The sequence below is a fragment of the Canis lupus genome, chromosome 21 (genome assembly GCF_003254725.2).
Source record: "Canis lupus dingo isolate Sandy chromosome 21, ASM325472v2, whole genome shotgun sequence".
Classification (NCBI taxonomy): domain Eukaryota; kingdom Metazoa; phylum Chordata; class Mammalia; order Carnivora; family Canidae; genus Canis; species Canis lupus.
This window is the reverse complement of record NC_064263.1, coordinates 30,975,302-30,989,252: the sequence shown is the minus strand read 5'-3', so window position 1 is coordinate 30,989,252 and position 13,951 is coordinate 30,975,302. Positions and strand designations below refer to the sequence as shown.

At 36.7% G+C, this 13,951-nt stretch overlaps 1 protein-coding gene across 3 annotated transcripts in view; it reads right to left on the bottom strand.

The window, feature by feature from the left end:
• Positions 1-13,951, bottom strand: part of ZNF215 (zinc finger protein 215) — a 219,763-nt gene that overhangs the window by 193,594 nt on the left and 12,218 nt on the right. The gene's annotated exons all lie outside the window — the stretch shown is intronic.

Here is a 13,951-nt window from a genome sequence, read left to right as displayed (position 1 = left end):
GCTATCCAAGTCATTCTAATTAATACTAAATAGTATATCTTCATTCTTATTAGTGGTTGTAATTTCAATCAACTCCTTTTTTTTTTCAAAATCTCCTCTTTCCAGTGCCATTTATAGATTATGACATTGTTAAAGCCTTCTGGGCTAGTTCTGCTATGAGGATATTGGAATTTGTGTGGATTTTACTAAATAGCTGTACACATATTGTTACAAAATGACTGTGTGTACTGTTAGCACTATTACCTTGTATAAACCTGCACCACTAACTGTTCAAAATACTACATATTTAATTATAACATATGCTTGAATATGTGAAACAGGCATCAAACTTAATTTGACCTCTTAAAAAACAGCTATTTTTTTCTTGGCTTAGAAATAGTGGCCTATCACTTAATATGCCAAGTATTGTTCCGTTTTGATTAAAGAGTAAAATGGTAAAAGTAAAACAATAAAAACCCAGGAAAAACAAGTCAAAATTCTTGTTCTATGTGGACAGGATCAGACTGACACAAAAGCTGTCAGTAACAAAAGAGACTATGAAAGAAAATGTAGAATTTACATCATAAAATGAAAAGCTTTTGTGAAATAATAATATCACGAATAAAATTAAGATAAACTACAAATTGAGGAAAATATTTGAGATGTCAGACCAAAGTTAATGTCTTTATTACATTAATATTACATATAAGACACCAAAAAATTGTTGAGCCCAAAAAATAATGGGCTAAAAACACGAACTACTTACAAATAGGAACTATGAATAGCTACTAAATAGAAGAGGAATATTTGATATTATTATAACTAATTAAGGACAACTACAGCAATGAAAGACACATTTTCCCCCTGGGAAATTAACTAGGATTTTAACAAAACAATCACATCACAAAATAGTAACCTTGTATTTTATTGAAAATTTAACACATGCCAGGCATGAAGTTTTTATATAATTACATTGTTCCAATGACATTATAAGTTAGACATTATTAATCTCACTCTGCAGACAAAAAAAATTTGAGGCACAGAAAAGTTCTGTTACCTTCCCCCAATCATACAATTAATAAATGTCAGAATTAACTTTAAAATGAAGGATCAGAAAAAAAGACATTTTTGTACAATGCAAGTGGGTAGGAAAATTAGTCCAACCTGTCTGGAAAATAACCTTGTCAAATATATCTTAAACTTTAAATATTTGTATATTTTGTTCTCAATTTTTCTAAATAGTATGGAGCAAAAGATTTCTTTTTTACTTATCCTTTCTTCCCTATGAGGAAAAATCTGATTTGTGACATTTTAGGATGTAGGTTGGTCCCTATTTACTACTGGCTAGGGTTACTGGGCTTTAAAAGGTCATGCGTGTTCTAGTTGCTCACTTCTTCATGGAACTGGACTGATACATTGAGCCATGTTCCACTCAAGCTGTAAGGGAGGTTGAAGATTTTGAAAGACTTTATAGTAGACCACCCTGACTGAGGCTTATCAGAGTTCTGAACTTCAGTGACAATAGGGACCAATGCCATTAATAAAAAGCAGTCTGTTATTTTTCATATGTCTTGTTTCTTTTGTAGGACTCTAAGGAGAGAAATGACCAGGACTAGAATATTAGGAGTTTCTGAGTCCCTAGGCCCAATATCATATAATATTCTCAAATATTATCCCAATTTATAAATCTAATTATAGGAATCTATTCTAGATAAGTACTTTAAATTGCAGAAAAATATTCGCAAGAAAATATATTTGTCATATTATATAATAATGGTTAAAAATGGATAGACCAAAGGAATATAATAAAGAACTCAGAAATAAACTTACACAAGGCTGGGTTTCTGTGGTGAGGGTGCCAAGAATACACAATGAGGAAATGGCAGTCTCTCCAATAAATGGTGTTGGGAAAACTGGATATCCACATGCAAAACAATGAAATTCGACCCTTATCTCACATCCTATACAAGAATCAATCCCAAAATGGATGAAAGACTTAACATAATACCTGAAAGTATAACTCCATGAAGGCAACATAGGGAATACTTCTGGGCCCTAGATTTGGCAGTAATTTTGGTTTTGACACTTAAAGTACCCGCAACAAAAGCAAAAAATAGAAAAGTGAGATTAAAAAAACTAAATAAAAATCTTCTGCTTTAGTTCCTTCTGCAATGGAAACAATCAACAAAATAAAAAGGCAGGCTATGAAATAGGAGTAAATTATTACCAACCATATATCTGATAGATAGCTAATATCTGAAATATACAAAAGTACTCATATATACCTCAATGACAAAGAAGAGCAAATAATCCAATGCTTTAAATGGACAAGATGCATGAATAATCATTTTTTTAGAGATGACATATAGATGGCCAACAGGTACATGAAAAGTTGTGCATCATCACTAATCATCATGGAAGTGAAATTAAAACCACAATGACATATATTACATTACCCCTGTTAAAATGGTTATTATAAAAATGTCTTTTAAAAAACCCAGAAGGTGACTAGTGTTGGGAAGAAAGTGGAGACAAGGAAACCCTCATACATCTTTGGTGGAAATGTATATTGGTACAGCTACTGCAGAAAATGATTTGGAGGTTTCTCAATAATTAAGCATAGACCTATCACATAATATAATAATCTCACTTCTAAGTACATATTCAAGAGAAGTGAAATCAGGGTCTCAAAGAAATATCTGAACGCCCATGTTCAGTGCAGCATGATTCATAACAATCAAGACACAGGAGCAATTTAAATGTGCATTGACAAATGGATCAAGAAACCGTGGAAGGAGCCTCGGTGTCCATCGAAAGATGAATGGATAAAGAAGATGTGGTCTATGTATACAATGGAATATTAGTCAGCCATTAGAAACAAAAAATGCCCACCATTTGCTTCAACGTGGATGGAACTGGAGGGTATTATGCTGAGTGAAGTAAGTCAATCGAAGAAGGACAAACAGTGTATGTTCTCATTCATTTGGGGAATATAAATAATAGTGAAAGGGAATATAAGGGAAGGGAGAAGAAATGTGTGGGAAATACCAGAAAGGGAGACAGAACGTAAAGATTCCTAACTCTGGGAAACGAACTAGGGGTGGTGGAAGGGGAGGTGGGTGGGGGGTGGGGGTGAACGGGTGATGGACACTGAGGGGGGCACGTGACAGGATGAGCACTGGGTGTTATTCTGTATGTTGGTAAACTGAACACCAATAAAAATTAATTTATTATTAATAAAAAAGAAAATGTTGACTGTACACACAATAGAATATTATTCACATTTAATAAAGGAAAGAAATTTTTCCACTTGTGACAACATGGATGAACCTGGAGACATTAGCTAAGTGAAATAAGCCAGACACAGAAGGAAAAATAGTACATTATATCACCTATGCAAAATAGTCAATTTCCTAGAAGCAGATAACAGTAGAGTCATTGCCAAGGGCTTGGAGAAGGAGGCAATTATTAATCAAATTAGGTATTAGTAAAAGGATACTATGTTTCAATTATGTAAAATGAATAAGTCCTAGAGAGGTACTGTATAGCATAGTGCATATAGCTATTCAAAGAACCATGCCACTTTCACAATTAATATTACTCAGCCATTAGAAATGACAAATACCCACCATTTGCTTCGATGTGGATGGAACTGGAGGGTATTATGCTGAGTGAAATAAGTCAACCACAGAAGGACAAAAATTATATGATCTCATTCATTTGGGGAATATAAAAAATAGTGAAAGGGAATAAAGGGGAAAGGAGAAAAATAAGTGGGAAATATCAGAAAGGGAGACAGAACATGAAAGACTCCTAACTCTGGGAAACCAACTAGGAGTGGTGGAAGGGGAGGTGGGCGGGGGTGGGGGTGACTGGGTAGGCGCACTGAGGTGGGCACTTGATGGGATGAGCACTGGGTGTTATTCTGTATGTTGACAGATTGAAAACTAATAAAAAATAAATTTATTTTTAAAAAAAGGAAAAAGAAATTAAAAAAAAAGATTTTATTTATTTATTTATTTGTGACAAGGAGGGAGAGAGAGCATGAACAAGGGAAGGGGGGAGATAGAGAGGGAGAATCAGATTACCTATTGAGCAAGGAGCCAAAAACCAGGATCTATCCCAGGACTCGGGATCATGACCTGAGTCAAAGGAACACACTTAACCAATTGAGCCACCTAGGCACCCATCCCACAATTATTTCTGAAATTCCACAGGTAACAACTGTTCTCAGCACTGTCAGTAATGTAATGTTTGTCACCTTCTTTTTCCCCTCATTTGATCATCTAGCTGTTACCTGAGCATTACTATTTCCTCTATATCCTACAGATAAAATCAATATGGTTAATAACAATAATGACAATCAACTTCCATTGGTACTTACCAAACGTGATTTTGCTATGTTTAGGGACCAATGTTAATATGTTTTCAGAATGTACAGAGGACCTGAAAAAATAATTTCTAAAATGTTGGGAGTGATCGATTGGGGGTATTGGAATTATGGGTGGGTTATTTTTTTCTTTTTTAATGTTTTTTTTTTTAAATGGTGTTCTTTAATAGATCACAATCCACTGTCATTATTGGAAAAATATAAACATGAAAATTCTACACAAAACTTAGTTGAGGATGCCCTAAACGAAAGTTACATCAATACATCTGATTTCAGTCTTTATAAAGTAACTGCTATAGGACCAGGCCTCTTGTTAGAAGCAAATATAAAACGAAATATGGAACAACTATATTCAGACATTGGGTAAAAGCTAATTCAGAAAGATTTCCTGTGCAGCAAGGCAATAAATCAGCTGAGTTCCATGGTCCTACTAACTTTATGCCTAGAGGCATTCTCAGAACCATGGTCCATGGAGCTGAAAACTAAGCAGAGCAAAATGGCCTCCCCGAGCTGAGGAGAAAGAGATGCATACTGATGAGGGCCAAAACATTTGGAAACGGTGAAAGAGAGCATCAGAAAGGAAGGAAATGAACAGTAAAGGAGCTTTAGGAATCTGAACAAGTTTTTGCTGTTCATTAAGACAGGCAGGCAGAGGTTAAGACAGGGTATGCCCCTCAAAAAGCAATTATTAGGAAGCCCAGGTAAGGCAGCAAGATTTTGGAATTTCAGCCATCTAGAGTGGAAGAGGTTCATTGAAAACACCTGGCAATGGGTTGCTACCTCTCAGAGGACAGGTCTTAGGAATAAAATTATGATGAATACTCTAAACTTCAATATATAAAAAAATATGTATAGCAAAAAATCAAATAGCACATATAAAATGGAATAATAAAAAGTACTCAAACAGAAGGCAAGAGAGAGGAAAAGAACAAGGAATACATGGGAAAAAATGGAAAGCGAATAATAAGATGGTAGACTTAAACCCAATTGTATTCATAATTCCATTAAAAGTAAATGGATAAAAGATTCTAATTAAAAGTAAGAGACCTTAAACTCTCCTTATCCCATGGAGACAACTAGATAACACTTACATCATTTAATAACCCAGAAAATGACCTGAAGATTGCAGAACAAATTCCAAACCTCATGTATAAAAGAAACCACACTGAAGGAGGTAGGAAGGGTGAAGACACACTTTGAAATGGACTGTGGGAGTGAGGAGGTGCAGAGAAGGGCAAAAAACAGTCACACCAGGGAGCTTACTTGGAAAAGATGAAGCCACGTACCATTTGGCTTTGAAAGGAGGGGGGAGCCAATCTTTTGAGTTCTCAGAACCATTAAATTCCAACGACAGCCTAGAATTTAATAAAATTGGCAAACTTGGCTCTAGGATAAACCAGGCAGGGTTAAGAAGCAGAGTGTCCACCTTTGAAGAGATAGCACAACAAACAGCCAGGGAAGATACAGCATGTATGTTGTATCCAGTAGTTTGAAAAACTATGGGGGCAGGCAGGTTGGAGAGTTATTTATTCATCTCAATGCATGCCACAGATAGACAGGCTCACAGGGAGACCCCACTAGGTACACAGGAGCTGACAGGTACCATTTTCCCTCTCACTTCCACCAAAAACACAGGCCACCTGCAGGAACCTGCACAGTGCTGACACTTACACCCACATGTGGCAGTGTGATCCTTAGGGTCACACCTGCCTCAGTCTTGGCTCCATGGGAGGCCTCCCCAAGAGTAACCTGAACCCCACCAACACCTCATCTCCTGACCCACACATTTTGTAGGACCTCAGTTTTGGCAGCTGGAGATCTCATTTCACAAGGAGACCAGCATATCACTTTGTTAAAATGTTCCCCACTTGACTGGGGACTAAATACTGCACACAACACCCAAAGAGAGGCCTCTGCCGACTACTGGACTGAGGGGAAAATTGGCCAGGACTAACAGCAGGGCATAAACAACACAGATAAAGGAACTTTATGAAGCACCAGGTCCTGAAGAACTGGAGACACTGAACTGCAGGACAGACACTGCACTGCAGGCTTCATAAAGTCACTACCTTCAAAAGATATAAAGATACAGCTACATTTCTAAAACACAAAACAGACACAGAGAGTAAGCCAAACTGAAAACATAGAGGAATAGGTCCCAAGTGAAAGAACAGGACAAAACAACAGCAAGAGATCTAAGCAAAACAGGTACTACTTATCTGATAGACACCGAGAATTAAACTAATGATCATAAAGACACTGAACTTGAGAAAAGAATGGAGAACATCAGTGAGAAGCTTAAGAAAGAGATAAAAAAAATATCTATCAGAGACAAAGAATACAATAAATGAAAATAAAAATACACTTGATGGAATAAATAGTAGGCTAGAAGAAGAGAGGAATGAATTAATCAGCAATAAGAGAGAGTAATGGAAATTAATCAAGATGAGAAAATGTGAAAAAAAAATTATCAAAAAGGAATAGACATGGAGAACTTGGTGACTCCATTGAGCCTATAAGAGTTGCACTCTGGAATTCTAGAAGGAGAAGAGAGAGAAAAGGGGGCAGAACATTTACTGAAGAAGTAATAGCTGAAAACTTACAATATCTTGGGAAAGAAACAGAAATCTAGATTCAGGAGACACAGACATCCTCCAATAAAGTCAACTGAAGGAGCTCCATAACAAGATACATAGTAATTAAAATGGCAAAAGGAAAGAAAAAACAGTAAGACAAAAGAAGACAGTTACAGGGAATATCCCATAACGTTTCAGCATATCAGCAGAAACTTTGTAGGCAATGAGGTAGTGACTGATAAATTCAAAGTACTGAAAGGGAAAAATCTGCAGCTAAGAATACTCTATCCAGCAAGGTTATCATTCAGAATAGGAGATAAGAGTTTCTCACACAAATAGAAACTGAAAGAGTTCAGGATCACTGAACCACCTCTACAAGAAACATTAACCGAGACTGCTTGAGTGGAAAGTAAAGACCATAAGTGAGAATACAAGGAATAGGAAACAGAAAACCAGTACAAATTTTAAAATCTGTAAAAATTATTGAAGGGATTCACAAAATGAAAGGCTGTAAAATATGATACCATGTAACTAAAACGTGTGTGTACATGTGGGGCACCGATTGAAATAAAGAATTAGTCCAAGCAGAAGCAACTATCAACTTAATATAAACTGCTATTTGCAGGAGATGCTACATACAAATGAAATGGTAACCACAAATCAAAAACCAGTAATAAGATATGCAAAGAATAAACAGAAAGAATCTGAGTGTGTCACTAAAGAAAGCCAAGAAACCATGAAAGAGGGCAATAGAAGAAAGATCAGAGAAAAACTACAAAAACAACCACAAAATGGTCATAAATACGTATCTATCAATAACTACTTTGAATGTGAATGGACTAATTACTCCAATGAAAAGACACAGGGGACAGAATGGATTAAAAAAAAACTAGGCCCATCTATATGCTGCCTACAAGAGACTCAGTTCAGACCTAAAGATACATGAAGATTAGATTGAAAGCGAATAGATAGGAAAACATTTATCATACAATTGGAAGTGTAAGAGAGCCATGGTAGGAATACTTCTATCAGACAAAATAGACTTAAAAACAAGAGACCAAGAATGATAGATCTTTGGATATATCATCCAAACATAAAATCAACAAGGAATCAGTGCTTTTCAGTGACAAATTGGGCCAGATAGATCTGATATATTCAGAACAAACCATTCTAAAACAGAAGAATACACATTCTTTTCAAGTGCACATTAAACAATCTCCAGTATAGATAACACATTAGTCCACAAAATAAGTCTTATGAAATTAAAAAATAGTGAAGTCATAACATACATGTTTCTATCCACAATATGATGACTAAAAAGCAAACAAAAGAAGATATCTGGAAAGAGGACAATATGATGACTATGATGACTAAAAAGCAAACAAAAGAAGATATCTGGAAAGAGGACAAAACATGGAAGCTAAATATCATGCTATTACACAATGATTGGGTGAATAAAGAAATCAAATTAGAAATGGAGGCTCTGGGTACCTCAGTCAGTTGAACATCTGACTCTTGATTTCAGCCCAGGTCATGATCTAGGGTCATGATTGAGCTCCACATTGGGCTCCATCTGAGCATGGAGACAGCTTAAGACTCGCTTCCTCTCCCTCTAATTGCCCTCCCCAACTAGTTGTGTGCATGATCTCGAAAGAAGAAAGAATGAATGAATGAAAGAAAGAAAGAAAGAAAGAAAGAAAGAAAGAACAGATAGAATATGAAAACATTCTTCTCAAGTGCACATGGAACTTACTCCAGAATATACCACATACTGGGTCACAAATCAGGTCTTAACGGATACCAAAAGACTGAGATCGTCCCCTGTGTATTCTCAGACCATAATGCCTGGAAATTAGAACTAAATCACAACAAGAAGTTTGGAAGGACTTCAAACACATGGAGGTTAAGGACCATCTTGCTAAAAATGAAAGGGTCAACCAGGAAATTAAGGAAGAATTAAAAAGTTTCATGGAAAATAATGAGAATGAAGATACAAGGGTTCAAAGTTTTGGGATACAGCAAAAGCAGTCCTGAGGGGGAAATACATCACAATACAAGCATCCATCCAAAAAATGGAAAGAACTCAAATACAAAAGCTAACCTTATACCTAAAGGAGCTAGAGAAAAAACAGCAAATAGATCCTACACCCAGCAGAAGAAGAGAGTTAATAAAGATTCGAGCAGAACTCAACGAAATCGAGACCAGAAGAACTGTGGAACAGATCAACAAAACCAGGAGTTGGTTCTTTGAAAGAATTAATAAAATAGATAAACCATGAGCCAGCCTTATTAAAAAGAAGACAGAGAAGACTCAAATTAATAAAATCATGAATGAGAAGGGAGAGATCACTACCAACACCAAGGAAATACAAATGATTTAAAAACATATTATGAACAGCTATACACCAATAAATTAGGCAATCTAGAAGAAATGGACGCATTTCTGGAAAACCACAAATTACCAAAATGGAACAGGAAGAAATAGAAAACCTGAATAGGCCAATAACCAGGGAGGAAATTGAAGCAGTCATCAAAAACCTCCCAAGACGCAAAAGTCCAGGGCCAGATGGCTCCCTGGGGAGTTCTATCAAACGTTTAAAAAAGAAACCATACCTATTCTACTAAAGCTGTTTGGAAAGATCGAAAGAGATGGAATACTTCCAAATTCATTCTATGAGGCCAGCATCAACTTCATTCCAAAACAGACAAAGACCCCACCAAAAAGGAGAATTATAGACCAATATCCCTGATTAACATGGATGCAAACATTCTCAACAAGATACTAGCCAATAGGATCCAATAGTACATTAGGAAAATTATGCACCATGACCAAGTAGGATTTATCCCCGGGACACAAGGCTGGTTCAATACTCGTAAAACAATCAATGTGATTCATCATATCAGCAAGAGAAAAACCAAGAACCATATGATCCTCTCATTAGATGCAGAGAAAGCATTTGACAAAATACAGCAGCCATTCCTGATCAAAACTCTTCAGAGCGTAGGGATAGAGGGAACATTCCTCAGCATCTTAACAGCCATCTACAAAAAGCCCACAGCAAATATCATTCTCAATGGGGAAGCACTGAGAGCCTTTCCCCTAAGATCAGGATCAAGACAGGGTTGTCCACTCTCACCACTGCTATTCAACATAGTACTGGAAGTCCTAGCCTCAGCAATCAGGCGACAAAAAGACATTAAAGGCATTCAAATTGGCAAAGAAGAAGTCAAACTCTCCCTCTTCGCCGATGACATGATACTCTACATAGAAAACCCAAAAGCCTCCACCCCAAGATTGCTAGAACTCATACAGCAATTTGGTAGCATGGCAGGATACAAAATTAATGCCCAGAAATCAATGGCATTTCTATACACTAACAATGAGACTGAAGAAAGAGAAAATAAGGAGTCAATCCCATGTACAATTGCACCCAAAAGCATAAGATACCTAGGAATAAACCTAACCAAAGATGTAAAGGATCTATACCCTCAAAACTATAGAACACTTCTTAAAGAAATTGAGGAAGACACAAAGAGATGGAAAAATATTCCATGCTCATGGATTGGCAGAATTAATATTGTGAAAATGTCAATGTTACCCAGGGCAATTTACACGTTTAAGGCAATCCCTATCAAAATACCATGGACTTTCTTCAGAGAGTTAGAACCAATTATTTGAAGACTTGTGTGGAATCAGAAAAGATCCCGAATAGCCTAGAGAATTTTAAAAAAGAAAACAAAAGCTGGGGGCATCACAATGCCAGATTTCAGGTTGTACTACAAAGCTGTGGTAATCAAGACAGTGTGCTACTGGCACAAATACAGACACATAGATCAATGGAACAGAATAGAGAACCCAGAAGTGGACCCTGAACTTTATGGTCAACTAATATTCGATAAAGGAGGAAAGACCATCCATTGGAAGAAGGACAGTCTCTTCAATAAATGGTGCTGGAAAAATTGGACATCCACATGCAGAAGAATGAAACTAGACCACTCTCTTGCACCATATACAAAGGTAAACTCAAAATGGATGAAAGATCCAAATGTGAGACAAGATTCCATCAAAATCCTAGAGGAGAACACAGGCAACACCCTTTTTGAACTCGGCCACAGTAACTTCTTGCAAGATACATCCACGAAGGCAAAAGAAACAAAAGCAAAAATGAACTATTGGGACTTCATCAAGATAAGAAGCTTTTGCACAGCAAAGGATACAATCAACAAAACTCAAAGACAACCTACAGAATGGGAGAAGATATTTGCAAATGACATATCAGATAAAGGGCTAGTTTCCAAGATCTATAAAGAACTTATTAAGCTCAACACCAAAGAAACAAACAATCCAGTCTTGAAATGGGCAAAAGACAGGAACAGAGATCTCACAGAGGAAGACATAGATATGGCCAACACGCACATGAGAAAATGCTCTGCATCACTTGCCTTCAGGGAAATACAAATCAAAACCACAATGTGATACCACCTCACACCAGTGAGAATGGGGGAAAATAACAAGGCAGGAAACCACAAATGTTGGATAGGATGCGGAGAAAAGGGAACCCTCTTGCACTGTTGGTGGGAATGTGAACTGTTGTAGCCACTCTGGAAAACTGTGTGGAGGTTCCTCAAAGAGTTAAAAATAGACCTGCCCTACAACCCAGCAATTGCACTGTTGGGGATTTACCCCAAAGATGCAGATGCAATGAAACGCTGGGACACCTGCACCCTGATGTTTATAGCAGCAATGTCCACAATAGCCACACTGTGGAAGGAGCCTCGGTTTCCATTGAAAGATGAATGGATAAAGATGTGGTTTATGTATACAATGGAATATTACTCAGCCATTAGAAATGATAAATACTCACCATTTGCTTCAACGTGGATGGAACTGGAGGATATTACGCTGAGTGAAATAAGTCAATCGGAGAAGGGCAAACATTATATGGTCTCATTCATTTGAGGAATATAAATAATAGTGAAAGGGAATAGAAGGGAAAGGAGAAGAAATGGGTAGGAAATATCAGAAAGGGAGATGGAACATGAAGACTCCTAACTCTGGGAATTGAACTAGGGGTGGTGGAAAGGGAGAAGGGCCGGGGTGGGGGTGAATGGGTGACGGGCACTGAGGGGGGCACTGAGGCGGGCACTTGACGGGATGAGCACTGGGTGTTATTGTGTATGTTGGCTCTTCCCTCCCCTCGCACCAATACAAAATAAATTTATTATTAAAAAAAACAACCAATACAAAAAAAAAAAGAAAAAATTTCCTCAGAGAGGAAATAAAGAACACATGGAGATCATCAAAAATAAAAACACAATGGTCATAAATATTTGGCATGCAGCAAAAGCTTTTCTAAGAGGGAAGTTTATAGCAATATAGCCCTACCTCAAGAAGCAAGAAAGATACCAATAAACAACCTAACCTTACAAATTATGGAGCTAGAACAGGCACGTCATTTTATGGTTAAAGCCAGCTTAAGAAGGGAAATAATAAAGATTAGTATGAAAATAAATGATAGAGAAACTAAAAAGACAATAGAACAGATCAATGACCCAGGAGCTGGTTCTTTGAAAAAAATTGTAAAATTGATGAACCCCTAGCCAGACTTACGAAAAGGGAAATAGAAGGGACCCAAATAAATAAAATTATAGCTGAGAGAGGAGAAATAACAAACAGCACCAAAGAAATACAAATAATCATAAGTTAATATGATGAAAAATAGCAGTATCTTTCTAGAAATGTCTTTTGAGTGTAACAAAAGCAAAAATAAACTAATAACAAAAGATTTTAAAAAGATTTTATCTATTTATTCATGATAGGCACACAGAGAGAGACAGAGACACAGGCAGAGGGAGAAGCAGGCTCCAAGCAGGGAGCCCGACTTGGGATTTGATCCTGGGTCTCCAGGATCGCGCCCCGGCCAAAGGCAGGCGCCAAACCGCTGCGCCACCCAGGGATCCCTAAATCCTTGATTCTCACATATAAGTAAGTGTTCTAATTAATTCTCTCTGTGAGAGTTTGTCAAAAATAAATGTTTCTGGGCTCTGGAGATTTTCAACAGGTTGGGGGTGGAACAAAGAAATCTGCCTTTCTAACAAGTATTCTTGATGATTTTGATGTGGTTATTTCATGGACCATATTTTGAGAAGCGCTCCCCAGAAACATGCTAAAATCAAGTGCAATTATAATCAAAATCCATATGCATTTCTGATGGGAAGTTTAACAAGATAATTCTGAAGTTTATCCAGAAGAATACTTGTGAAACTATTCACAGTAAATATTTGAAAAACTGAAACTGAAAAGCACTGTGGTAAGGGTGAGGGTGGGAAATTTAACCTACTTGACATTAAGATATACAGTTAAATCTGATTAATTTATATGTATTGTATTAGCTCAAAAACCAAAATGTCAATGAAATAATGTAGACAAGAATCAAAATCAAGAATTTAAGGAAATGAATGATACAAGTGTCATCTACCTTAATAGGGACAGGTGTATTACTTAAAATTGGTGTTAGGATATCTGGCTATCTGTTTGGAAACAAAACACTCTCACAACAATTCTTAATCCCTCCCCAAATCCAGATGGATTAAATATCTCAGTGTAAGACAAAACAAAACCAAAGACGTCATACTATTACTAGTAGAAAATGTAAGTGAATACTTTCTGTGATCTTTCTGTGGGAAAGGACCTCCTAAGGATGACATGAAAACTGAGGGGGGCACTTAACTTAATCCTTAAGTTAAGGTGGGTATAGCCTATTAAAAAACAATGTAAAAGTGAGCAGTTAAATAAAGAACATATGTATTTAACATATAAACAACAAATAGGAAACTAGGACATCAAAGAGCTTCTAAAAAGAATAAAAAGAATACCGATGAAAATAATGCAAATAGGATGTTAAACACACAATTCAAAGAAGAAATGCAAATGCCCCAAGACTGACTCTGTAAAGAATGTTCATCCTCAAGGAACAACATTGATGTGCAAGAAAGTAAATGACAA